Genomic DNA, 26,439 nt, shown 5'->3' with positions numbered 1-26,439 from the left:
CATCCCACTGCCAGGAAGGCAGGAAGATGTGGGGAGGGGTCGGTGGGTGCCCGGCGTGGGGCAGGGCAGCTCAGGTGGATGGCCGCCGGGCAGGGCAGCGCAGGCGGATGGCCGCTGGGGTCTTGCTGGCTCAGTGCAGTCCCTGCTGCTTGAGGGCAAAGTTCAGTTCCCAGCAGGGGATGCTTTGCCTATGAGGCCTTTCGGTTGAGTTCCTGGTGCGCCCGAATGAAAAATTAATCAGAAAGTGCAGACCGAGGTCAGAAGGGAGGCAGTGGAGCCTCTTTCATTCTGGGCATCTTCACGGTCGAGACTCCACCTGCCACCACAGTGTCCCTTTCGGGGAGCACTTTGGCCACGGGAGTACCTCCACGGCGCAGGCGCGGGCCCGTCGCTGAGCTTGCCTTGGATCGTCCCTGCAGACCCATGCGGGCTGCAAGGGTACCCATGGAGCATGCGTGGCTCTCTGTGAGCCTCCGGGACAGGGAGGGCATCTCCATGTGCCCAGCAGAGACAAGAATGCGCCATGGCCCTACCCCTGGGGCCAAGGGCCTGCACAAGCCCAGACACGGGAAGATGCTGACGTCAGCGACACGGACACATTACAACACGGCGGCTGACCAGTTGGCTTGAAACGGGGCACGCCCCCTCTCTCACTGTGTCCGTGGGCGGCAGTCTGGGCGTGGCTCGGCTGGGTGCCCCCAGACGTGGGGGCTGGGGCTGCGGTCACATCCGAGCCACCCCCGCCTGCCCCCTCACTCAGGCCTGCGGGCGGCTGGGTTCCGGCGCCGTCAGACGGAGGCGTTCTCCCGCGGCCAACGTGCTTCCTCAAGCCAGCTGCGGGGCCGGGTCTGCCCGAGACACTGTCACACGCTTATGGGACATAATCACACACGTGGTGTCACCTCTGCCGCGTTCCCGTGAATCTCAGAACTCACCTTGACGTCTGTCTGCCACCATGCCCTGGCAGATGTTCCAATTTTAAACAGCGAGAGAGTAGGAACATGGCCCAGACGGATCGCAGACCATGAAGACGGCGTGCTGTCCTGCTCATGTGGGCAGGGCTCCGGGCTGCTTCCAGCCTCAGCACTTGGATCAGGAGGGGGGCATCAGGGTCAAGAGATGGATGTGACCTCTCCCGGTCTCCGTCCCCACCATCCCCTGATTTGGGGAGCCAGCAGGGATAGGTCTCGGGTCCACAGACCCTGCGTGGAGATCATCCACGGACAATGGCACTCACGCCCCACCTCGTTTAGCTGGGCAGGTTTTAGGATTTCTTTAAGATGACAGCTGGCACCGGCTTCCATGATACGCATGGCTTCGTACAGTCCTCTGAAGCGTGCGTGGGCAGGGATGTAGATGCCGATCTGGACCGTCCTTTCTCACCATCAGGTGGCAGAACGCCTCAGCTCCTTCCTCCTGCCCAACGCAGTGCTCCAAGACTTAGACACACACAGTAAACGTGCATGGTCTCTCGTGGTTTCTGGGGGTCAGCAACGTGGGGGCAGCTGGCTGGGGGTCTGGGTTGTGGTCTCATCTGAAGGTAGGAGGAGTGGCTCCCGCACACAGTGGGCTGTTGGCTTCTCTCCGTGTGAGGCCCTCCACGGGGCTGGGCGCACCACCTCCCAGTCAGGTCTGCAACATCCTGTTGTGACACAGGTCAGTGCTGCTCAGTGTGGGGGGGACCGCACAGAGCACAAGGACCAGATGGAGGGGAGGTTGGTGCCGCGGGGGGAGTCCCGTGATGAGATCCTTGGCGTAGGGCATGGAAGCCGAGTTTAAACCAGATGAGCCAGCCAACGTGGCAAGCGGAAAGGTAAGAGGCCCAGATGAGAGTAGAGGGACAGCGGGACCACGATGGGCCAGTGCGGGGGACAGGTCCGTGCGGACTGCTGGGGACATGCCAGGGGCACAGCAGACCCGGGGAGGCTCAGCAAGGGCCAGAGATGGCTCTGCAGGAGCAGAAGTGGGGGCCTAGGCAGCCGCACACATGCCCTCAGCCCACGAAGCCACTAAGAACCGACATTCTCTGTCCTCACGGGAGCTGGAGCCGAATCAGGGCCCGTCTGCAGCGAGAACTCACGGGGCTCAGGCAGCCCGCTTGGTGGCAAAGAGGCCCCAACAGCATGACCCAAGGAGCAGGCCACCCAGTCCCCTCAGCCTGCCGCCTGCCGCCTGCCTCTCTCCACGGGCCCAGCTCCCACAGGGTACTCTGCACTCCCATCCCCGCTGGTTATCCAGAGAGTAAAAGCCGCACCCCGTGTGTGCCCACCCTCGGGCCGTGCCCGGTCGTGCGACATCAGGGACAGCACGCCTCTCCACCAGCTTTCACCCACGTCCCTTCTGGCCAGGTCATCGGGTGGATCTCAGGAAGCCCTCCAGCTTGCAGACGCCAAGGCCTGCCACCCGCTCCGGGACCCCTCACCCTGCGACACTGTCCTGACCCCGTCTATGCCGGCACGAGTGTGCCCTGGAGGAAGCTGCAGCAGGGGCTGTGTATCCCGGGGCCGACCGGCCCCTGCCCTCCCCCTGCTGTGCTCACCAATCCTTCCCACCCTTGCCTGGAACACACCCGGACGACCTTGGAGCCCTGGACCACAGCCCGGCCGGAAGTTCAGCCTCAGCTTCTGACGGTGGGTGGGGATGTGCGGGTGCCCCTCTGCTGTCACGACCAACTGCCCGCTCTAAGCAAGGGAGCTCAAGAGAGGGGGCTCCTACACCCCCATGCCCCAAACCCCCAGCCCAGCCCTCCTCCGGGCTGCAGGCGCTCCCACAGATGCTACTGGGGTGGTTATTCCATCTCCGCATATCAGTACGCACGACCGGGTGCATCGCCGTCTCATTTCTCCCCCAGCCCCCGAGCAACCTTCTGTCGTGGCCTCCAGAAGCAGGCGGAGGACTGGGCTGCTCAGGGGATGACGTTCAGCCAGGGAAACGGTGGCCCCAGCCCTGGGACCTGCGCGCTAGCACGGCTCCTCTCTGCGCACCGTGGGTCGTCCCCGGAGTGTCTGATTTTTGTCTGCTCGTCCCCGGTCAGGGGTCCTTGGGAATCGGGGTGACGTGGGATCATCCCAGTCCGTGTTTCCTGCCAAGCAGGGATTTTCTCACGCTAGGAACAGAATGGGACCCGGAATCCACGCATGAGAGCGCCATTCCCAGGGCCCCTGCTCTTGGTTTCTGGCCAGGAACCCTTCTTGCACCGTGTGTCCAGCTTCTGCTCTCGAGGTTTGAAAGACACACGGAGTGCTGGGTGTCTGGACACAGCTCGGGGTGTCCACAGCCACCGTGAACCGGGGCACCGGTGCCTGGTGACCAGGGAGGAGGGTGTTCCCGGGGCCCGCTCACAACTTCTACCCTGGAGCTCCGGCCCGTCCTCCGCGGTGGGGCGCACAGCCAGGGGCAGCCAGCACTCGGGGCGTCCGTGGCTCAGGCCCGCCAGCAACCGCACGGACATCCTGGCCCGTGGGTGGCTCCTTGTTTACATGTGACAGAGTCACCAGATACGGCATTTAGAAGTATGTCTCATGCCGTGTCTGGGATACACTTACACTAGAGTTACTCATTGTGTGTCTGAGATTGGACTTCAAAAGAGCCATCTGTGTATAACCTGACTTCCCTAATCACGAGGGCTTTGAATCTGGGTTCTGTGATCTAATGCCCCAAGACTGAGTTTTGCCACCTTTGAGATGGACAGGACAGCCCCCACATCTCTGAGCGGTCACGGGGATAACATCGGGGCTGCCTGAGAAGCCCCCGGCTGAGTCTGGGTTCCTGGCGCGAGCGTGCCACCTCTCTCCGTGGCCAGGAGAAGAACTGAGGTGGCCCAGGATGGCTTGTTGTGGTGCTGGTGACAAAGGTGGCCACTTAAACTGGAATTCCCACCCAGGGACTTCTGCTTGGCACACAAGACCTCCGTGGGCTTGGGACGTTCATGTCATCCTCACCACCATGGGCTGTGGGTGTGGACAGACCGGGGAGGACGGCTGAGCAGAGCTGGGGTCCCACGAGAGCCGCTCTGTCACCACCCCCCAGGGGCCCTGTCCCTCCGGACCCTGTGGATGGGAGTGAGGGGTCACCTTCCTGTTGGTCTCACGATGCTCTATGAACAGTGGCCGGCAGCGGCGATGCTGAATCCTTAGACAGCCGGCCACCGCCAGACACTCTCTGCGCTCACGATGCCAGGGGCCCTGCGTCCCCGGCATCCTGGAATGGCCCGGCCAGGGAACTCGCCCCTGTGCCATGGCTGGCAGGTGGCCTCCCCGTGCCCTGCAAACCTGTGTGGTCAGCATGAGGCACCTCTGCTTCTGGGAGATGCTGCCTTTCTATCGGGAGATCCCAGAGGCTGGCTTTTCCGGAGCCTTCTAGTTACCATGGTGACAGATCAGCCAGGGATGAGCCCTCAGCTGGCTGACAAGATGTCACGGGCACCACAGGCTCAAGGCTGGTCCCACTTCCGGGAGCGTGTGTGACATGGTGCCTGGAGGGCGGGGGCGGGGAAGATCGCCGCCCAGCACCCGCCCCACGTCTGGCGGTACCTCCGGGCCGCAGGCTGGGGTTCCCCGGACCCGTAGCAGGCCCTGCAGGGGCAGCTTAGTGCAGTCAAAACCCACCCAGAGGACTGGGGAGGAGCCTGGGGCAGAGAGGGCGGAGCCAGGCCCTTGACCTGCTTTCCTCCGGGATTCCTCAAGTCCTTCGGGAGCTGATGGACTCGCATCCTGCCAGCTCCCGCCTCCCTACCCCCTCCTTGTGAGGCCGCAGCAGCTCCTGGAACTCAGCCTCCCTGCTTTGACTTCCTGCCATTGGGGGATTAGTAATGTTTATCTAGTGGTTTTATTGATCAGTTAGAAGAGAAGATGCTTGTTGAGACGCGAGCCCGGTCACCGCTGACCCGCATGCGTGTGGGGGCCGGACCCTCGGAGGTCGCCACCACGAGCCCCTGCGCCTGAGGGGAGCGAGCGCCCGGCCCCGGGACGGAGCCCGTGCCCTAGGGACCCCGAGGGGAGCGAGGCCCGAGTCCCCTGAGAAGCCGACCTCCTGCGTGGGGCGGCTTCGGTTAGGAGGGGGTGACAGGCAGGGGCCCGGGGAGCGGCAAGCTGAAGGGTCCTAGCATTCCAACTGTCTGGGGATGCTTCCCACTGACCGGCCGACGGTCCTCCAGGTTCTCCTGAGGAATGAAGCTGTTTGCCTGAGTCACGGTGTCCTGGTGCAGGATGGGAGGGAAGCCCTCCGTGTGTGCAAGTGTGTGCACGTGTGTGTGTGCAGTTGTGAACGTGTGTAGGGGTCTCCCAGGACCCACATGGACAGACGTTCACACCGTAACTTTGACGTGCTTGCGTGATTTTGCGTGGGTTATGGTGTATGACAAAACGGACAGCACCAAAAACAGCACCGGAGATGGAAGCCGCCCGTTTGTCACGGCACACTCCGCCAGCACCTCTAGGGCTGCGTTCCGACAGGCTCTCTGTCTCCAGTGGGCCCTCAGGGTCCTTGGGCCCCCAGTACCCACATGCTGGACCTCTGAGAACCACAGGCAGATGCAGGCTTCTGAGGTCTGAGATCCAAGGCAGTGGGGAGAATCTGGGGAGCAGGCTAGCTCCTCGGCGCCACGTCCCCACGGTGGGAGCCCTGCGGCCCGCGATCCGGCACTTCCGAGCTCTGACCTGCCTCATGGCTGCAGGCTGTGCTGGCTTCCAGAAAGCCCATGGAGCCTCCGCAGGGACCATCCGCCTGCCTTCTCCATGGGGCAGCTGAGGCCTTGAGTGCAGGGCTCCGTTCTGGCCGGAGGATGACCGCCGGGACCGACGGTTTGAGGTCAGAGTCGGTAGTCAGGTCCCAAGTGGGGAAGGAGGTCCCAGCTTGGGGACGCTGTTGAGCTAGAAGCCAGATGTGCCTCTTGCTTCCTGTCCTCAGAGCCAAAGAAAGGCCGGGCCCTCCACTTGGGAGCAGACACTGCTTGTGGCCAGGTTTGGAAAGATCCTGGGCTCCGGGCCACTTCCTCTTTGTTCTAGTGCTCCCGGTGCTGGGGCCAAGTGGGGGATCCCTGCCCTCCCAAAAGCACGTGCTTGTCTCTGTGCCCTAGAGTAATTTATGACGCACATTTTTACCCGGTCCCTGGAGCTGCAGTGGGTTGTGCTTGAGACAAAATCGAGTCAAAACCCGCTGGGGGCGCCCCCACAGACAGTGCGCTTCCCCCTAGAACTCTAAATTCCACGGTTAATGACATATTGTTGCGACGGGGGTGCGTGGGGCCGTTTGGAACAAGAGGGGCCTTTCTTGTTAAATTCAGCCAACAGGGAGCCGAGACACCCGGGGCCTTAGCAAGTAGCGGCAGGACCCCAGGAGGCCGGACGCCTTGCCCACGACAGACTGCCCGGCAAGGCTGGACGTGTGGCTTCTGCTGCTCTCTTACTCCTCTGCATGAGGACCTTCTCCTTCTTAGACACAGAGCTCCGGAAAGCAGGGCTTCTATGGGCCCTCCTCACCCCCGAGCCAACGCCTCCGAACAGAGGAGACGCAGAGAGATGGTGCCCTTGACGCTGACCTGCTGAGTGCCTTTTGGAGGTTTTTTTTTTTTTTTTAATTAGTTTATTTTTACCAAGGTGAGAGATGTATGAAGTTTTAAAAGCCCAAGAGGGGCGCCCGAGGGGCTCAGTGGGTTAAAGCCTCTGCCATCAGCTCAGGTCATGATCCCAGGGTCCCGGGATCGAGCCCCGCATCGGGCTCTCTGCTCAGCAGGGAGCCTGCTTCCCCCTCCTTCTCTGTCTGCCTCTCTGCCTACTTGTGATCTGTCTGCCAAATAAATAAAACCTTTAAAAAAAAAATAGAATAAAAGCCTGAGGCCTGGCAGGAGAACCAGCAGACTGTCACCCCATTCCTCTGGCTTCCCGTCTGAGAATGCGGCCCTTGTGGGAGAGCATGACGGCAGAGCTCTGCGGAGTCCCCGGTCCCGGCTCCTGTCCCTCAGCATCGTGGTGCGCCCGTCACCCAGGCTGGGCGGGAAAGAGTCGGGCCTCTGTTCGTCCTGACCGCCGTCTGGCATGTCACTGTGTGGACATAGCCCGGGCATAACATACTCCGTGAAGACCGAGGTGCCTCGCTCATGTGTCGTTGGGACGCCTTCTCTTACTGACTCGTCACAGTTCTTTACATATTGGGATAAAAATCCTTTGTTGGTCGTGTGCAGGTATGTCTCTGTCTGACCTTTGTGCCCATTGTAGGGGCGTCCTGGGAGTGCAGATGGTCCCGCCATGTTCCCCTGGAAGTCTGTCCTAAGTCTCTGAGACCAGGCTTCAGGCCCCCCAAACCCGAGATGGGAAGCGAGAGGCTGCTTCTTTCTTTCTTTCTTTTTTTGAAGATAGAGTTGTCCTTCTTCCTGGGTGGGGGGCTTCCTTTCCATCTCTGGCAATGTGGGGGGCGGGCGGGGCTGCTGCTCCTTTGCTCTGGGAACCCCCTGCCCGGACAGCTTGGGGAGCTCCTGTTGGAGACACGCTGCCCACGTCCTACGGCCCCTCCTCCTAGGGAGGTGAGTGCGAGCGGAGAGTTCCGGAATGCCTTCACTGTGACACTGTGGGGGACAACACTGGGTCAATTATTCACACTCTTAAAACAGATGGCATGTTTTCAAGGATCACCGACGGGTTGCTTCATTTTTTATATAATCCGCGTGCTTCTGCTGTTGGTGCTCGACCCCAACTTCCCACGACCCGCCTGAGCTCTGCTGCTGCACGGGGTGGGCGGCTGGGGCTCCCGGCCAGCGTCACGGGGACGTCCCCGCAGGCAGGTGCGCCCTGGAAGGGCAGAGGCCTCTGCAAACATGGGGCAAGCCCGCCTCTCTCGCGTGGAGGACAATTCGGGGCGTCGTCCGGGGCCTGGGCCCCCTTACCTACATGGTGACTTGCCCACAGACGTGACTCCTTTTTCCTCCTCACTTGTGCTTCCCGGAATCGTCTTTCCGAAAAACTCCTGCTTGCAGAGGGACCCAGACCAAGACAGCTGCTTCGTTCCGGGGAGGACCCAGGCAGCTCCCAAAGTGTGTATAACATATAAATCGTCATGCAGCCGCACGGGGGACACCCCGACTTATGTTTGATATCCTCTCTTCACGTGCCTGTCCATTGCTTCTCCAGTGTCTGTAAAACCTGTGTGCGCGCGCGTGTGTGGCTGTGTGTGATGGTAACCATGTAGTTAAGGTAGGATCTGACGGCTCGACTGGCCAAGTCACACGTGCATGTGCCCAGCTTCTTTGATGATCGGGACAAGCGGACACTGATGTCATCCTGAGTTACAGGGCTTCGGAGGGTAAACCTGTGCCTCGGGGTGCCGGGTAGGGGGTGCGGTACGCGAGGAAGGAGGCTAGAAATGATGCAAACAGTGATCAGATCTGGCATAGAAGGTCGGGCAAAAGCCCCAGAGATGCGTGGACACCGCTCGGGTGAACACTGACAGAGTGTGCTGATGTTTGTAGTTGTCACAGGGCCTGTGGAAGGGCTTCCCCTGCTGCTTATTTAAAATGCTCAAGGCCAACAGACACCGTCGTCCACGATTTTAATTGTTCGGAAGCGTTTGGGTTTGCAGTCTGTTTCAAGTCGTGGGGACACGTGCTGTTTCTTAGAACATCTTTGCTGCACCAGCCGGAGAGTGGTTGAGTGTTTAGGGCGGTGGTTCTCCAAGTCCCGTCTCAGGACCCACAGCCTCAGCGCCGCCTGCGAGCACTGGGAATGCCAACTCCCCTGTTCGCCCCAGACGCGCGGACTCAGAAACCCAGCAAGTGTGTTTCAGCGAGCCCGCAGGGGTCCGGCGCCCGCCTGGGCTGGAGAGCCCACAGCGCCACGGAAGCTGTCGATCGGCGTGTGCATGGAAACGGTGGTCACATAAGGTACCCAAATCAGCGGACGGTTCTCTCAGCGCACCAAGGCTCTTGGACGTTAGGGGTCTCCCCGCGCCCGTCTGGGGTGGCCCCCTCCAGCCTGTGGTCCTGTTAGCCCTCATGGCATTTGTCCTTCTGCTGTAGAGCACAGGAGGGAGAATGGACCCCAGCCCGTTCGTCCCCTGACTGCCCGGGAGGGGAGGGGGCTGCGGGGATCAGACACCTTCCGGCCTCGGTCCCTCCCGACCTCCCACCCGTTCTGAGCACGGCGAGTCCTTCTTCGGCCTCAGCACCTTGTGGGGGCGGCGAGCACTCTGGGAAGTCAGGGACGTACTGTGTGTGAGGTTGTGCAGCTGAGCTCCGAGTGCGTGCACGTGTGCAGCGGGTGTGCACGGGTGTGAGGCACGTGATGTGGCGCACGGCTTGTGTCCGGTGTGTGTTTTAAACCCCGTGTCCTTGCAGAGGTGCCGCTGGGTGGACGGTACGAGGGACGACCCAGGACGGTAGAGGACACAGCGGTTTGGGGGTCATGGTTCTGTGACCGCGGCCCACGCCCAGAGGACGCCCTGCAGAGTGACACGGTCCCCAGGGGAGTGGCCTGTGCCCCAGGCAGATGTGCTTCTGTCCTCAGTTGGGGGCCGGGGTGGGTGTTGGGCCGGACGTCCGTCTGTACCCGCAGTGTCCCTGAGACCCGGACGTGGCCCGTGTAGCGGGGGACAGAGACCGATGGCCAGTCCGGGGCCCGGGACGGGCAGATCTGGGAATATGAAGAGGTGCTCTTCCCTGCCCGTCTGAGAGGGGGTGGAGCCTTGTCCTGCCAGCTCTGGTTGGTTCTCAGGCCCTGGTCTTCCTGGTGGCCGTGAACTGGTCCCGCTTCTCTGCACACAGGTTCACAGTCTCTCTGTCCCCTCTTGTCCCGGTCTTCAGACAGAACGCTGCAGACTCGGCTGGCACAGGGAGGCCCATCGCCACGGCGAACCGCGCCCTCTGAGAGGTGCTGCGGCTTCCCGCGTGGGTCCCTGCAGGTTGGTGGGACACAGCCCTAATCCCCAGGGCCAGGGTATCTGGAAGAGGGCGGGCACCCCAGCCAGTCTCCTTGGAGCTCAGGAGCACGGGCCGCCCGCTGGGTTTGTGCAGGAGACACTGGGCCCGTTAACAATTTCCTTATTGATTCTCACACTTAAACATTAGAGAAACGAACCCTCTGCCACATTTGTGGCAGGATTCTATTTTTGGCCTGCCCTTGGTCTTCTAAGTGGCTTGGGTGTTCTTTGCCTGCCTGTTAGCACCCGCCAGAGGTCAGCCTTGCTTTCCCTGCACGGCCCTTCCCTGCTCTGGTCCTTGCCCAGCCTTGCCCCACGTGGAAACCGGTTATCACCGCCTCCAACCGTCTCATGCTTCGGCTCATAGAAAACGAGGTTTGTTTCGGTGAGTGCATCTCAAGTCAGAGCTTAGACCGATCTTCCCCAGACCACGTGGCCGACAGCTCCGCGTTATTTGTGGAACAATCCATTCTTCATTCATCCCTTTACTGTCTCTCTCTCCCCCGAATTCAGCTTTCTCGAGGCATAACGTACACACCGCACAGCTCACCCACGTCGAGCACGACACTTGGTGCATGCCGGTACGTCGGTGCAGTTAGGCAACCCTCACCACGAGCCTCCCTGTGTCCCGACGGCCGGCTCCCGCAGGCGGCCGTGCTCTCGGTGCGCGCCGGTCGTCCTCTCTGGGCATCTCACGCCCGCGCAGTCACGCCCCCCGCTGCCCTCCGCTCCTGACCTCTATCACGGAACGTAACATTTTTTAGGTTTATCTGCGTGGTAGCGGTCGGTCCCTTTCAAACGTGGTGCAATACCCCCCCCACCCCCGCGAAAGATAACCCTGATTTATCTCTTCATCACCCGGCGGGCAGGTGCGTCCGTTCTGCCTTCTGGCCGAGCGCGCTGCTGTGCATGGTCACGTGCAAACCTGCCTGCGGTCGGATCTTCTGGTATCTCTGGGGCCCGTTCCCAGGGGTGAAACTCCAGGGTGGAAGGTGAGTTCATGTTTCACTTCTCCTGGGAACTGCCGAGCCGTGCTCCCCAGCAGGGCTGTTGGTCTTCCCTGCGCGGCACGTGGGATCCTCCCCAGCACCCGCCGCCGTGTGCCTTTTGAAACACGTTGGCTCCTGTTCCTCCTTCATATTTCCCGGGGGCGTACCTGTGCCTGTAGCTCAGGTGATGCTCCACGGGCTCTGCATCTTCAAAGGCCCCTTAGCAGGGCGACGCCCACGGCCCCCTCCCCACTCTGTGTGCTCTTGTCTCGGCCACGGTGCCTCTCACGGGAGGTTATTTCCCTTAAAAGATAAAGACATGGTAAAGTATTTCTTTGTCATCCCTTGCCTGATGCCTAAAAACACAATTTGAATTCAGAGCCAAGTACATGGTGACTCTGACCCTTGAGCGAGCTTCTGTGGGTGTTGGAGAGGTTAGAACTATCCACGTCCTTGAGACCCCGGAGGGGCAAAGCTGCAGCGTCCTTTTGGACACGGGGCCGGAGCAAGGCGCTTGTCCCTGTTAATCATTCGAGAGCTTTGTTCTGCGACCTTTAGCCTGGCTTCGGAGCTGCCTGCGAGGACATAGGGCTGCTCCAAACAGCCCCTGGGAGCCTGGTGTGGGTGCGGAGACGCGAGGCGCCCTGTCCGCTTGCTGCCCCGGCCACATCCAGCCCACGCGCCTCCTTGGGGCTCACAGTGTCCTTGAAAACACCATTTTCCCGGGGAGGAACGTCTTGTTCCCTGCGACCTCCCCCTTCCACAGACCATGCGTCACCTGACTTCAAGAGTCAGGCGCAAGGGCAGAGAGCACCCTGCTCGGGTGAGTGTCCCCCGGTCACTGCCACTCGCTGAGACACGTGGGCGTCCGTCACGCGGCAGGCTTGCGAGGACCAGGTGCAGCGGTCATGAGCCGGCTTGTCAGACATCGTCAGCCGCCCTGTGGTTCCGGAAAGACCTTGCGAAGACCAGCGGGGCACCTCAGTGGGGGAGAGGAGGGAACTCTGGCCCGTGCAGGAAGCCCAGGGGGACTGCACAGAGTGGGGTGGCCCCTTCTCTTTCCAGAACTCCCCGAAGCTTTACCAACGACCAAGAACCTTTTCTTCTTTTAAAAAATACAGCTTTCATGTCATCAGCTTCTACTTAAAACAATAAACCGCTCCATCCCTGGTTGAGGGATTTTTTAAAAAAGATTTTATTTATTTATTTGACAGAAATCACAAGTAGGCAGAGAGGCAGGCAGAGAGAGGGGGAAGCAGGCTCCCCGCCAAGCAGAGAGCCCAATGCGGGGCTCGATCCCAGGACCCTGAGATCATGACCAGAGCCGAAGGCAGAGGCTTAACCCTCTGAGCCACCCAGGCGCCCCGGTTGAGGGATTTTTAAAAGTTAAGTATCGTACTGGTGACGCTTGAACCACGTGGGTTTAAACTGCGTGGGTCCGTTCGTACACGGAAACGTGCAGGACGTCCTGTAAATGTGTTTTCTCCTCTGAGTCTCCTCATACTATTCTCTTTCCACCAGCTCCCTCGCTGTAAGAGCGCCATGTATAATACACAGACAAACGAGGTGTTATCGATGGTTTCTGTTCATCAGTGAGGCTTCTGGTCCACCATACGCTGCTCCTAGTTGAGTTCTGGGGAGGCCGAAAGTGGATTTCTGACCACGGGGTGTTTGACCACATGCAGTTCCCCAGGCCCTGGGTGGCTCCGTATTTTCCCATTTTTCTATTGCACAATGTGAGACACCTTCAGAAAAGTTCAGAAAATGCATTGCTCCTTGTAAATCAGCCCCCCGTGCAAACATCTCCAGCACGGGAAGCTGCACACGGACAGCCTCTGGGTACCCCCTCCCGTGCCCCCTGTTGGCCCCTGGCTCCTGTCACCCTGCAGGAGGCTCCCCGGTCAGTGGCCACCGTCTCAACACTATCTGCAAACACCATCCCTTCCTGCTGCTCGTTTTTGCTTTCTCTGTGGTCCCTCCTGATGCCCGGAAGTTCTTAATTTCTCAGTATTTTCTTGGGGGGTTGCTGCTGTGTATGTTTAAGAAGTCCCTGTCGACCCGAGGTCTTGGAGGCCGCCTGCGTGACTTCTAGGAGCTCTGCGGCTTGGCCCTTTCTGGGTAATCTCCCGGCCGCTGGCAGCATGTGACGCAGAGACCCCGGCTGGGACTGGGTCCGGACGCCCCTGGATGGCCCCCCTCCCCGCCGACAAAGACGGGCGTCCGTCTGAGCTCTCTGGGTTGTGCTAATGTCCCCTGGGCTTTGCACACATCCTGGCCTCCCTTAGAACAGGTTCTTCCACTGCCCTGAGGTCGCGGCCGCTCTGCTTCTCCGGATTGTAGAACCGGCTTGTGAACCCCGCACACATGCAGGGAAACGGGGGGGGGGTGGACTCACACCGCATTCACAGATCGTGAGAATTAACGTCTTTGTGATATTGAAACTTTCAGTCCACAAAAGGGGTCTCTCCCTCCACGTACATAGGACGTCTTCAAATCCTTAAAGCTGATTCTTGGCCCTGGGGCTGTGCACACCGGCATTTCCCTGGGGGGCTGTGCGCTGCCCAGGAGGCCCCCCCCCTGCCCCGGCGGTGGGCAGCCCCGTCCCGCGGCCTTCTCCTGCCCCACCGTGATCTGAGCATGAATCCTGACAGTGCAGCAGGAGGATGGGGGCAAATGCCTCCCCCGGCCTCAGTTTCCCCATCTGCAATTTCTCCAGAACGTCAGTGCGGGACAGGTGTCGAGGGGTCTGTAACGTGGATGCTTCGGGTTCCAGGTGAGAAATCTGGCCTGGGGTCTGTGTGACCCCCTGAAGTGGCCCTGGGAGTGTTAGTGACTTGTCGCAGAGGCAGAGAGGAGGGAGGTCGTCTCAACACATTTCCACGGACACGTTTACGGCCCAGTTCTGTCCGAGGCTGACTCGGTGTGAGAGACGGAATGCAGAGACGTTAAGCGTTAAGAGAAAACTCTCCAAGTGGGACAGCTGCCCTTGGATGGTCCTCCCGGTGCCAGAGAGGGGCCGGGTCGCCCCGTGCTAGGCCGTCCTCTGAGCCCGGGATGGACCCCGAGCCCCAGGGCAGATGGCCGCACCGCGCCTGGCCTTCTCACAAAACCGGGGAGTGGGTTAGAGAGTGACACGGCAGGACAGCCAAGGGAAGAGGTGTGGGAGGGCAAGATGCTGTTTCAAGAGCCCAGGAAGGGCCCAGAGTGAGGCAAGGACGTGCCCTTGAAGCAGAGACCCGAGCCTGCCCCCGAGTCCCCAGTGTTGGGGCGTCTCTCCCAGGAGAGGCTTCCGGCCATACCCTTCCGCCGCCTGCCGCGGGGGCCGGGCGAGGGTGAGGGCACTTCGTGTGCTGGTGACGGCAAGGGCACGCTCGGGCCGCTGCTGAGCGCGGACAGTCCGTCTCCCGCCGCAGTTTGTGCCGTAAACAAGGACCCCTTTCCGGTCGGTTCGGTGCCACGTGTTTTGCAATTTTGTGCTTTTTGTGGGCGACTCTTTGTTTGAAGTTCAAGGACGACGCTTCAAGTCCTGTGTCACGTCCCGGAGCCCCAGAAGGCTGTGATCTGTCGCACAGAGAAACACGCGAGCCGGCGCAGCCCCCCGCGGGCGTGAGTGATGGTGCCGTTGGCCCCGAGCCCGAGCTCATGAGTCCCAGCAGCCATGAGATCAGGTGTCTTGAAACAGAAACATAAAACGAGGTTGTGCGTCGATCAGCTGATGAGAGTGTGACCAGAGCCTCCCAGGCACCTGTTCCACTTCCCCGTGGCAGTGATGTCCCTGCAGGCATTTGCACAGTCAGCCTCCGGGGCGGCGTTAGAGAACACCGCCGTGAAGACACTGAGAATGACCGTGTTTTCCCGACGTTTTCTCCCCATATGCAGCTCGCTGGGCATCCCTTACTGATGTCTCTTGAAGATCAGGAGATTTGGATTTTGAGGGAGGCGGTTATCTTGTGCGGTTTTGCTGTCTGTGTCCTAAGGAGCCTCTGTCTACACCCGAGTGGGGAAGATATTCTGGGCTCTCTTCTAGAAGCCTTACAGTTTCAGTTTTACTTGGTGTTTAAAAGATGTCCCACAGGTACCTGCTGTGTGGGTGTGAGGCAGGGTTCGCACTGAAGCAGAAGCTGACCATCCTGTCCTTTTCCGCTGAGCGCAAGGCAGTGGGCACCCCCCGAGGCATGAGGACGTATGACTCCCGTGCACTGGCTGTTACCGGCCTTCTCTGACCACGGCCTCTGGGATTCTCCGCAGGGGCCTTGGCAGCTGGGCTGCATCCATACCTCACGGGCAGGTTTTGCCCGCCCCTCCCCATCCTTGGAATAAACGTCCCATGAAGTGGGCCCCGGGTCTGCGAAACATTCAGTTCACGACTTTAGTTACTCTGCGTTAGGGGAGCGGCACCCTCTTTGCCAGATGTTAACATCCCTCAGACAGTTCGTCGTGTAGGAATCAAGCTGTAAACTTGTTCGTGGACCTAACTGATATTTATTCATCTCCCACTACGTGCCAGGCACTGCCCTCATTCTGGGGGTCCTCTGGGAGTTCCCATTCTTATGGAATAAAGAGACACTGAGCAGTGGGTGGTCTGACTCATTATTTGCTGTCGTTACAGCAGCAGTAAGTGCTTTGGAGAAGGAGGAGGAGCCCTCTGATTGTCCTATAGGGAAGGCGGGGGAGCCTCAGAGGCAGTGGCACCAAAACTGAGCTCTAAAGGGAGATGAGGAAGTAGCTAGATAGGGCAGAGCATGTGCAAAGGTCCTGCGGTGGGAAGGGACTCTGGGCATTAAGGATTGGAGGGCTGAGGTTGAGTGATGATTGTGGGAGTGGGGAACACTGCAGGATGTAGGCTCGTGAGGCCAGGGCCACCAGCAGAGGGACATTGATGATGGCCAACACGATTGTCATTAGCCACGCCAAGTTATGGAACCCTTGATGTATGGTTAATGGGACCAACATGCTGAGGTTTTAATTTTAATTAAATAAAATTTGAGCACCATGTCGGCTGCTGCTGCCAAGTTGGACAGCATGGCTTCGAGCGATGGAAAGCAATCAAGAACTGAGAGCAGGCAGATGACAAATCAGATCTGCATCTGTCGCTCCTTATTTGTCCCTGTGGCGCCAATGTGAGCCGTGCGAGGACTGGCGGAAATGTCACCATGGTTACCCAGGGGATGAACGGTGGTTTCCCGAGCTCAGCAATGGGGAGAAATAAATAGATTCAGGGACGTAAGGGCCAGCGTGGACCTGGCCCACCGGCTGAGCGGCAGGAGGGGCTGTCCAGACTCCTTGCCAGCTGCTGACCACTGGGACCGGGAATCCCCATCCTTTGCTGGGCGGATGCTGGGGTCCAAGGGGATCAGGAGGTTGGGCTCCCAGGCAAGGCTCCGGCTGCAAAATCTCTCACAAAGTCAAGAGGAAGCTGGGTTGTGATGCCTCAGCTTGGGAATGCACATGAGTATAAAAAAAGGACGCTGCCAAACCCGAACTTTCTTCCTATTCCCGGCATTCCTGTGCAGCACGGGCAACCTCCTCCCCCCTCTTGGTTGCTGACCTTGCTCCTTATCACAGCAGGGGTCTCCTGAGGTGTTTGGAGTCCTGGTGGCAGCAGCTCTGGGCTCCCAGTGACCAGCGCCCCGGAGGCAAAGAGCTGAGAATAGGAAGAGAACCTGCACTGGGAACCCCCTGTCGAGGTGGTGGGGGGCAGCTTATCTCAATGGTGGACAGCTGGGGCCATCCCGCTGGGACGATCTGAGAGTCTGCTGACCCCACTTCAGGATGTCCCGTCCATAGACTCCCAGCTGCCGGCGAGAAAGGTCCCCTGGGGGACAGGCTTTCCTGGCCAGAGGGTGCCCCCGGGAAGGAAGCGGCTTGGGCAGAGTCTGGAATCGGGGGCAGACTTACCCTGCAGCCTCCAGGCTGCCCTGGTTTTACTCTTGCATTCCTTCCCTTATCCAATTACTCCTTTACAGCCAGCAGGTGTTTGCTTTGAAACAAAGTAGCACGATGAATGCTTCTGATCCATACTGTCAATTACAGGTACTTACCAGGTCCCATTTGGTGCATCTGACAGAGTTACACACCTGTAAGACCATCTCCGTGTCCCAGGACATTTCCTTCACCCTCAAAGTCTCCCTGTGTCTGCTCCAAGGAACCCCTCACCCTTCCCCAGACAGTGATGCGTCTGCTTGCCCTCGTTGGCCCCCGTTCTCGACGTGGGTGTCATGGGAGGGGACTCCCTTCAGGATGTCAGAGCGTCATCGTGACGCACGGGGGGACGCGGGCCAGTGGTTCATGTCCGTGTGGTCTCTCGTATGGATGGTCCATCTCTCTGTCCGTTTACTAGTGGGTGGACGTACAGGCAGTTTCCATGTTTCTGATGGTTGCAAATAAATGCCTTTAAAAGAGGGTAGTACAATTCTAGAAAGAAAAAAGGATGTTCATTATTTTCTGAAAAAAGGAAATTATGCTCGTATTAGACAAGAAATTGGAAGAAACGATAAAGAAGTCAACTCAGGGTGACCACAAGGGTATTTTGCTCTGTTTCTCCCTGAACTGGTTCCCCCGCGTGTGTGTTTCCACACATAAAATTGTGAAAATTGGGATCATGCTGTAAATGTGATTTTGATTCTTTTCTTTGTTAATGAACACGCATGTCTTGGTGTGGGTTTTGCAGAGAAGCGTTAACACATGCCTGCGGGGGATTGGCTCACACAGTGACGGAGGCTGGGAAGTCCTGAGATCGGCCCAGGGGCTGGAGACTCGGAAGCCGGTGTGAGCGGCAGCTCGAACCTGAGTCCGGGGCGGGAGAAGACCGCGTCCCCGCTCAGCAGCCGGCATAGAGGGGCTTACCCCTTTCTGGCCTGTCCGGGCCTCCAAGGATGGGGTGAGTCTCACCCGGACGTGCCCAGAGCCCCGTTGGGCTGCATAGCTGGGGCCCATGGTCCAGCTGGTGGTGACGCCAGCCCCCACGTGGGTGCCCAGCTCCCAGACTTCGTGGTGCTATCTGGAGCAGTCCCGCTGGCATCAGTGCTGTGGCCCCCAGTTGCCCAGAGGACTCTTCAGACCGGGGGCCATCACACTGTCAAAAGCTTTGTTCTAGAATGTTCTGATGGGGTGTCCATGTCTCCAATGAACACACTTGGTCATCCAAGGAGCGATCTGTGGCTGCACAGATCTTGAGGGGGCAGGATGGATGTGGGGCACATGCCGACTCAGGGCTCGCCTCCACCTGCCAGGCACTTGTCAACCGCCCTGCGTTGTGCCTCCTACTTGGCCACCGTGGGCAGGAGCAGGTGGGCCACTAACTCCTCTGCTAGGCTTGCTGGTGGCCTCTGTCCCTGGCCTCCTCCCATGGGTTCAGGTCCCTGGGGAGATCATTTTGCCACAGTCCTACCATTCCTCGGGCCGCCGTGCTGACCCAGAGCAGCTCTGTGCTTCCAGTGTTGCCTGGCCTGTGGGGAAACCAGGGACCAGATTGCGAAGGGTGTTGGGGGCCGGATGCCGGCTTGAAAAAGCCTCTGTGTGTCCCGCGCTCTGTGGTCACAGCAGTCCTGAAAGTCATAGGCATTTTTTTTTTTTTTTGGTAAATTCTCTTTTTTGCTCCACTAAATCCTGTTTTCTTCCTGGAAGGAGGCCGGGCTAAGCATTAACCACGTTATTAACGTTAGCATTAACCACGGTTTTTAAATCCCAGGCCGAGTGACTCATCGCGGTCATAGTCCCCCACCAGGATGACTTCTTTCTGAGCTCCTTCCTTGTGTTGGCCACAAGGCACTCATTTAACTTTAAAAATAATTAAGATATTTGTTAGAAATCTGGACAGGTCAGAAAACCTGCCCCTCTCCGGCCTTTCTTGTAACGTTTGGAATTAGGTTTTTATTTCTTCAAAAGGTGAGTGATTTCATTACTCACAGGATATAGAGCTGTTGTCTGCCTTGTTTTCTGGGATCGCTCAGCCCTGATTTGATGGGTGCTGGTCATGGCATCTGGACGCAGAACGTCAGGGGCACACGGCCAAGGCCAGAGTGGGGCTGTTGGGGCATTGGTGTGATGGACACTGTACCCCAAGGTCAGGACCACCCCCCCAACCCTTGACACACCTGCGCTCACTCATTCTCCCTCTACATGCGTGTGCTCCCGTGCATAGATGGGCCCACACACAAACCCCCAGTGGACCTTCTTGTGGCATGGTCCCAAGTCTGACTGCTGGCACGGGGACAGGCAGTGGGTCGTGTGCTCACCATAAATGTAGAATGTGTTTATGTCTCTCAGTCCTGGAGGCTGGAGGTCCTAGATCGAGGTGCCCGCAGATCGCGTTGTGGGTGCGAGCTCTCCCAGCCGCAGACCGCCGCCCTCTGCCGCGTGCTCACATGGAGGAGAGAGGAAGGCAGCTGTCGGGGTGTCTCTTCCCGTAAGTGGACTGTCCCCACTGTGGGGCCCACCCTCATGACCTCCTGTCATCCTGATCACCTCCTAAAGGCCCTGCTTCCAAATACCATCCCCCTGGGGCTACGGCTTCTGCATGATTTGGGGAACACAGTTCAGTCCATGGCACGTATTTAGCCCTCAACGAGCAGATCATTGCAAGGCTGGCGTGCACTGGGAGGCTGAGCAGATGCATGTCGGGGGGCCCGGCGGGTCCGCCCTCAGACGCGCCCATCTGTGCACCTGTCGGACGGTGCACACATGCGCCTGGAGAAACGAGGCATGCTCAGGGCTGCAGTGTCCGTATGGAAGCACATGTCCGTCTGTAGGGGCCTGAATGGGCCGGGGACACGCCTACACTGGAGTACCACGCACGAGCCCATGGACGCCTCTCAAAATGGTGATTTTTTGCCCAAGGTGGCAAGCTGCAGAAGTTGCATTTAGTATACAAAGTGAAAAAAAGGGAAGGCGATGCAATGTGTTTATGGGCATATAGAGACGTAGTGTTTAGATTAACGTGAGTTGTGGTATTTCAGTCAAAAATCATTACAGTATTGCTTCGAGAGCTTGTACATATGACTGAAGTTCATCTGGGTACTACGTAGGTGTATGACTGGAGTCCCATAAAATATATAAGATAAACTGAAGAGAAAGGACATATATAGTCTGTAACTTTCTCCGTCAAGAAATGATAGATGTCTCACCATATCCATTCAGTAAATATTGATAGTTTTCTTCCATGGGCATGGGGCGTTGCCTTTGGGATTATCTATGGGCATTTTATATAATTTTGTTGCTGCTACTTTTACTATTAATGGAAATTTTCCATAATTTCAGCATATGGTCTGTTATTGCTGTTATAAAAGCTATTACTTTCAGTCCTTAATCTGATATCTGATCACTTAATGCATTAAAAGAATTTTAAGATAATTCTCTTACGTTTTAAGTTCATTGTTTCATTACCTTCCAATTGCAATCATTATATTTCCTCCTTTTAAATCATTTTACATCTTGTTTCCATTTTGTTAATCTTTAAAACTTATGCATGGTCTAAAACTTCAGAAAAATATTAAATAATAGTGGCAGCAAGCAGTTTTGTTTTGTTTCTAATTAAAATGAGAGTGTCTTTGAAATTTTATTTTGGTTGATCTCAAAGGTAGGAAATGATTTTTTTTTTACCAGTAGGTATAAGATGCTTTTATATTACTTTGGTGAAATTTTCACTACGAACACTTTTTATTAGACCTTTACCAGACTGGAAAGGTCAATCTATCACTTCCAGAAGTATCACTGTATTAAGGGTCGTTTAAACACATAATTGGGCCACTAGGTGGTGCTGTGTCCCCAATTTTTGGATCGCTGAGCCTCAAATTACTGCGGAATCATTGTTCTGGTGGAAAGGTTCCGTTGACCTTTCAAATTTAATCTGACCCTTAAGCTATTGTCCTCTTTTCCAACTTTCTCCAAAGTGGCCGTAAATTAAGACTACGTTTTAGGTGCTTCTACATGGCTCCGTCTGCAAAAGCACGTGACTCTTGATCTTGGGGATGGTGAGTTCAGGCCCCACATTGGGCAGAGAGATTATTAGGAAAAAAAAAAAGAAAAAGAAAAAGAAAAGAAAAAGAATATATTTCTTAAAAAATCGGTCTTTTATTCTCCTTACTGGGTCGGTTATATGGAGTAACAGTTTACCCACAACGAGATGCACCTTTTTATTCTAAGATTTATTTTTATTTTTATTTTTGGAGAGGGATGGGCAGAGGGAGAGGGACTCTCAAGCAAACTCCCTGCTGAGCGGGGAGCCTGAGGTGGGGCTCGATCCCATGACCCTGAGATCAGGACCTGGGCCAAAGCCAAGAGTCAGCATAAGCGACTGAGCGACGAGGTGCCCGAGACACCCCGTGAAAATGCCGCGGGCAGTTCCGACAAGGGTGTGAGCCTGGCAGCCACCCTGCGGTTGTACGGGAACATCCCCATCCCACCCGCGGCCCCCCCGCCCCCCCGCGCCTTTCTGCAGTCAGTCCGGTCTGCGACCACCAGCCGCGGATCTGCACCGCAGCGAGCTTCTCCTGGTCTGTGAGTTCAGGACACGCAGGTGCGTCCTGCGGAGTTCAGCGGAGCATCGTGCTTTCACGCTCCTCTGTGCTGGCCAGTGACTGTCTCCTTGTACTGGGAACGGCATTCCAGTGTAGGGCGGCACGGCGGTTTGTGTATCCATTCACTGCCCACGGACGCGTGCGTTGTATCTAGCTCTCGGATCTTAGGAGCGAATCTGCTCGGAACATTCACACCCAGTTCTGGCTCTGACAGGTCCCCACATCTCTCTCTCTCTCTCCCGGCACCGCGGTGGGCTTGCTGGCTCAGCCCGTCGGCCTGGGTTTAGTTGGGCCCCGCGCTGGGCTCCCTGCTGCGCCTTCCTCACTGGGGGGCAGACCATGCAGCCGTCAGTGCGGGACTGTCCCCTCCTTCCCCGCAGTCCACCGGCGGACGCTGCGTGTACAGTGCACGCGCTCTGGGACTGGGGGGCTCCCCCCTGCAGCTGAAAGGGGGGACTTGGGACAGGCTGGTAACCAACAACCCGCTTTTCCAGTGGTTTTCACACCGGCAGATGTGCTCAACCGAATCCCAGCTCTGCTCCTGTTGCCGTGGACAGCCCCGAAGAAGAAGAAAGTGTCCCCCATGAGGGCCTTCTCAACTCAGGGAGGGTCTGTCCTGGTCTGGATTCAGGTGAACAGCCTCACACATGTCCCGGGTCAGACCGGGCTGGATGTTGACGTCAGTGGAGCCGCGATCCGGAGATGGCCCAGGAGCCCCCGTCCTGGGCTGGGATTCGCTGTCGACAGAGAGAGACGTCCGGGCGCTTGACCCCCAGGATGGCCCGGGGTCCTGCGGCAGCCCCGCCGGCTCGGCTGGCTCCGAGACCGAGCCCGGCGGGCGGCTGTCCGGGGAGCAGGTGACCTCGCTGTGGGGGTGGGGACTCCGATTCAGAGCAGACGCTACTACGGACACACGCGTGTGCATCACACGTGGTGGAAACACACTCCTGTGCGTTCTCAGGAACCACCTGCGATGCTCACATTCCAGCGCGTCTCCTCTCTGCTCGGCAGGGCCCGGGCGCGTAGGCTGCCGGTCTGTGCGCCCTAAATTAAATCGTGCTCTGGGATGCCACCACGATTCAGGGTGGAGAGACCCCTGCCTCAGTGGAATCCTTCCAGCACTGAGGACGTGGGAAGGTGCTAGAGGAGACTTTGTCTTGAATGTCCCCAAGGTCTCCTCCTGCCCCCCCGCTCCCCACCCACGCTGCTGAGCTGGGGTGATGGAGCAGCCGGCCCTACCCTGGGGGAGAGAGGCACGGAGGGCGGCAGCCGGCAGCTGGCCTCAGCCTCCGATTGTCCCCTGAGCCTGACCTGAGCAGCTGCCAAGGGGTCACCCTGTTACTTCTGCTTAGTTTGGCCCAATTTCTAACAAGAAAAGTTCCACCAGAGCGTGTGCTGCACTCGGGGTGAGGGCTGTGTCCTGGTGGGGACATATGGGTCCTGAGTATGAAGGGGACTGCGGGCGGCGGGGGAAGGGACTCTGCTCCCCCTCTCTGCTCTGCGCATTCTCTGGACGAGCCTCGAGCTGCGGACGAGCCTGGGCTTCTAGTCGTGTTCCTGTTCTGACGTTGATGTTTGCCGTCCTCACCCTAAGGGAGGAAGAGTCTCTGTCCCTGCGTGGCGACAGGCCTTTTCCAGGTCTGGTGGTGACCAGGGGGCCCTGCGTGGGTCAGGGGGCACTCCGTCACCCCTGGGCCTGGCCGCGGGGCCCCTCACCCTGCGGCTGCCGGCTCCAGGTTCTGCCCCTGAAACCCCTTCACGCCTGCTGTTGCCTTTGGGACCCCCCTCCCGGAGCCCAGCCTCGACGTCGGAGGGCATCAGGATTGGGGTCAGGCTCCCCAGTTCCCATGCTTCTCAGACTGGGGCAGGGGTCAGAGCGCCCCGGAGAGTGTTAGGATCCCGAAGCCCCTCCAGGAGCTCGGGCACGGATGCCTCCTTGAGAAGCGCCGTCCTCTGCGAATGAACCCCTTTCCGTGTTGGGGCTGGAGACACTTGGGACATTCGTCCCCCCAGCCCGCGTCCCATGGAACCCAGACGTTATGGTCCATACAGAGGGTCTGTGGCCACATACATTTAATACCCGTGACAGGCCAAAACCTCTCTCTCCCGGAAAGCCGAGAAACGCTGCGATGAAGTAAAAGCTTCGCTGAATCCTGTAGGACGGCTCCGGGCTTCTTCCCACCCACCGTGCCCAAACCCGTCTGAAAACGGAGCAGGTCTGTGGCCACCACCCCTCCTGCCCTGGGCTGCGGTTCCATCGGGTTCAGTCTGGGGAGCTGCCCGGGACACGTGCGCAGTCTGACGGGGGCGCACCCCTCCGTTCACGCGCTCCCGTGAGCCCTCTTGGCTGTGGCTCATCTAACTCTCGTGTGTCTCCCAGACTCCTCCCCACCCCTCCCAGGCCACGTCCTTGGCTTTGGGGAGCTCCTGCAGGGGCTGCATGAAGAGGGGGTGGTGATGACCGTCGGGGCGGGAGGCGCTCAGTGGCCTGTCTGCTCCCGCTGGATGCTGGGCTTCCGGGGGTCAGAGTCCACGCGCACGGCCTTGCATACAGTAGGTGCTCAACTAGTGATTGCGGCCAGGCTGGGACTGGGCAGCCTGAACACGGGGGAATCGGCCTTCGGAGAGGCGAGTGTGGACTGCTCATCCCTTAGGAAATGCTCGCTGACCTCCAGACTCCGGCCACGGCAGGGAGGACCCCGTCCTGGAAGGGGGAACCTCTGAGCTGACCGCCCTGGGTGGCACTGGCTTCTGAGGACTGGAGAGGGTAGTGACCATGCCGTGGACAGTCACACCGTTTCCGAGACTGTTCTCGTTGACTCTGGCATACGGTGTTCCCCGCACACCCCCCAGGGCTTCTGGTTCATGGGGTCCCAAATGGGACTGCGCTCCGAAGGGGACAGTGTTTGCTCAACTACCTGGCAGATCCGTGCAGACTGGGGTGGCCAGCCTCCTGCTGAGGTGACGTGTGTGTCACAACAACACACACAGCCAGAGGCAGAATCACCCCTGGCAGAGAAACATGGTTGCTCAAACTGCTGTCGTGCCCTGGAGGGGACCTGTGGTTGTGGGCCCAGGGCTGTGCCCTGGAGGAGACGTGGTGGGGGGGGCAGCTTGGGTCACTCGATTTTCCCTTCCTTCAAGGATCCTGGCGGGATGTCTTTGTGGGAGGCATGGCCCCCGCATGGGGCCTGGGGCGGCTGGCTCTCCAGAGACAGGGACCCCTCCTCCTGTCCCCCTGACGTCTTTGCTGGTGACATGATGTGTCCTGTGAACACAACCCAGGTCTGTTAGGAAGCTCTCCCCACATAGAGAGCTCGGGGGAAGCTTCCACCTGCGTTTCAAGGCTTCCTGGTGACGCACATCTGCAGAGCACGGAGACAAGGCTTCATGGGCGGGCGTCTCAATATGTGCGGGAATTGGGAAATTTGGGCAAGGTGTGTGTGCGAATGGCCGTCTGGGCAGGGCCTGAATGACGCCGGGCCCACCTGCACAGGCTCTGGGCCTCAGTCAATGCAGGACAGCACGCGGACAAGCCGGCACCGTCTCAGTCACAGAAGCAATTGCTGCGTGCATTTTCAGAAATATGCCAAGGTGACCTTCATCCTGGTGCATACTTCCGACCACGGATTGGGGAGAAGCTTCGTTCCGTCCCCTCCTAGAATTCATTCTGGTTACCCACTCACTCCTGGAAACTGCCCTGCGCCTGTGGGAGCTGGCTTGGCACATCAGGCATCCCCCCCCGCCCACAATTCCCTTCCTCTTCCGCCCTGGGTCTGGTCTGTGTCACCCCCTGTCCCGGGCCCACGGAGCAAGGGTCCCTGACTTGCTGTGTGGAGGGAATCCCTCTCTCCCCTGGAGTGAAGCACTTTCTTCATCCAGTCCTTTTCTTAGGGGGCGGCCGGCAGTGGACGGGGATGTGACCGAGGGCTGTGTGAGCGATGAAGTTCGAGCTGTTTGCCCTGGAGGGATCGAGTCACTGTCAAGAGAGGAGGGAGCTCAGGAACCTGCTCCCTTAATCTGAGAAGAAAAAGCTTCTGTGCAGCCAAGAACATTAACCAAATGAAAAAGCAACTTAGTGAATGGGAGACGATAATTTGCAAATGAGATAACCAATAAGGGGTTACTATCCAAAACAAACAAAATATAACAAAAGAACCTATACAAGTCAACACCAAAAAACCAAGCAATCTGGTTAAAAAATGGGCAGAGGACCTGAAGAGACATTTTCCCTAAGACGACATCCAGGTAATCAACAGACGCATGAAAAGATGTTCAACATCACTCATCATCAGGGAGGTGCAAATCCACAGTGAGACCTCACTCACACCCCTCAGAATGGCTAGTATCGAAAAAACCCAAGTAATTAGTGTGGACAGGGATATGGAGAGAAGGGAACCCTGATCCGCTCTTGGTGGGAATGCAGACTGGTGCAGCCGATGTGGGAAACAGTACGGAGGGGCCTGAGAAACCTAAAAACAGAACTGCCATACGATCCCATAAGTCCACGGCTGGGTATTTACCCAAAGAAAATGAAAACATTATTTCAAAAGCATATATGCAGCCCTATGTTTATTGCAGCGTTATTTACAATAGCCACGACACGGAAGTAACCCAAGCGTCCCTGGGTAGATGAATGGACGAACAAGAGGTGGTACACACGCATACACAAGCGCACGCACACGCACATACACACACACACAATATCACACAGCCATAAAAAAGGATAAGATCTTGACCTTTGTGACACGGAGAGTCCTAGAGGGTATGATGCTAAGTGAGATAAGTCAGACAGATCAAGACAACTACCACATGATTTCACTCATTTGTGGTACCTCAAAAGCAAAGCAAATGAATAAACAAACAAACAAACAAACAAAAGCAGAAACAGACCCATGAAGACAGAGAGCAAACTGACAGTCGCAGGAAGGGAGGGGGTGGGGGCTGGGCAAAGTGGGGGAGTGGGGAGGGAGGTCCCGGCTTCCGGGGAGGGGATGACTGTCTCGGGAATACAAGGCACAGCCTGG

The 26,439-nt window shown here is 58.1% G+C and overlaps 2 long non-coding RNA genes across 5 annotated transcripts; both read left to right on the top strand.

Annotated features, from left to right (window-relative positions):
• The first annotated feature begins 1,624 nt into the window (after window positions 1-1,624).
• LOC309845863 lies at window positions 1,625-25,967 on the top strand. The gene is made up of 3 exons (XR_014301559.1): window positions 1,625-2,630; window positions 17,566-18,782; window positions 21,907-25,967. It is a non-coding gene; the product is annotated as an uncharacterized lncRNA (long non-coding RNA).
• LOC309846855 lies at window positions 8,930-12,097 on the top strand. 4 transcript variants are annotated; one of them, XR_014302154.1, is made up of 4 exons: window positions 8,930-9,456; window positions 9,791-9,888; window positions 10,420-10,487; window positions 11,662-12,097. It is a non-coding gene; the product is annotated as an uncharacterized lncRNA (long non-coding RNA). The 4 variants fall into 4 exon arrangements; XR_014302155.1 differs by lacking the exon at window positions 8,930-9,456 and adding an exon at window positions 9,465-9,636; XR_014302156.1 differs by lacking the exon at window positions 8,930-9,456 and having other exon boundaries at window positions 9,465-9,888; window positions 11,662-12,096.
• Window positions 25,968-26,439: the final 472 nt, after the last annotated feature.

The sequence above is a fragment of the Mustela nivalis genome (genome assembly GCF_964662115.1).
Source record: "Mustela nivalis genome assembly, chromosome: 13".
NCBI classification, from domain to species: Eukaryota; Metazoa; Chordata; class Mammalia; order Carnivora; family Mustelidae; genus Mustela; species Mustela nivalis.
Note: the sequence above shows the minus strand (reverse complement) of the source record. Positions and strands in the feature narration are given on the sequence as shown.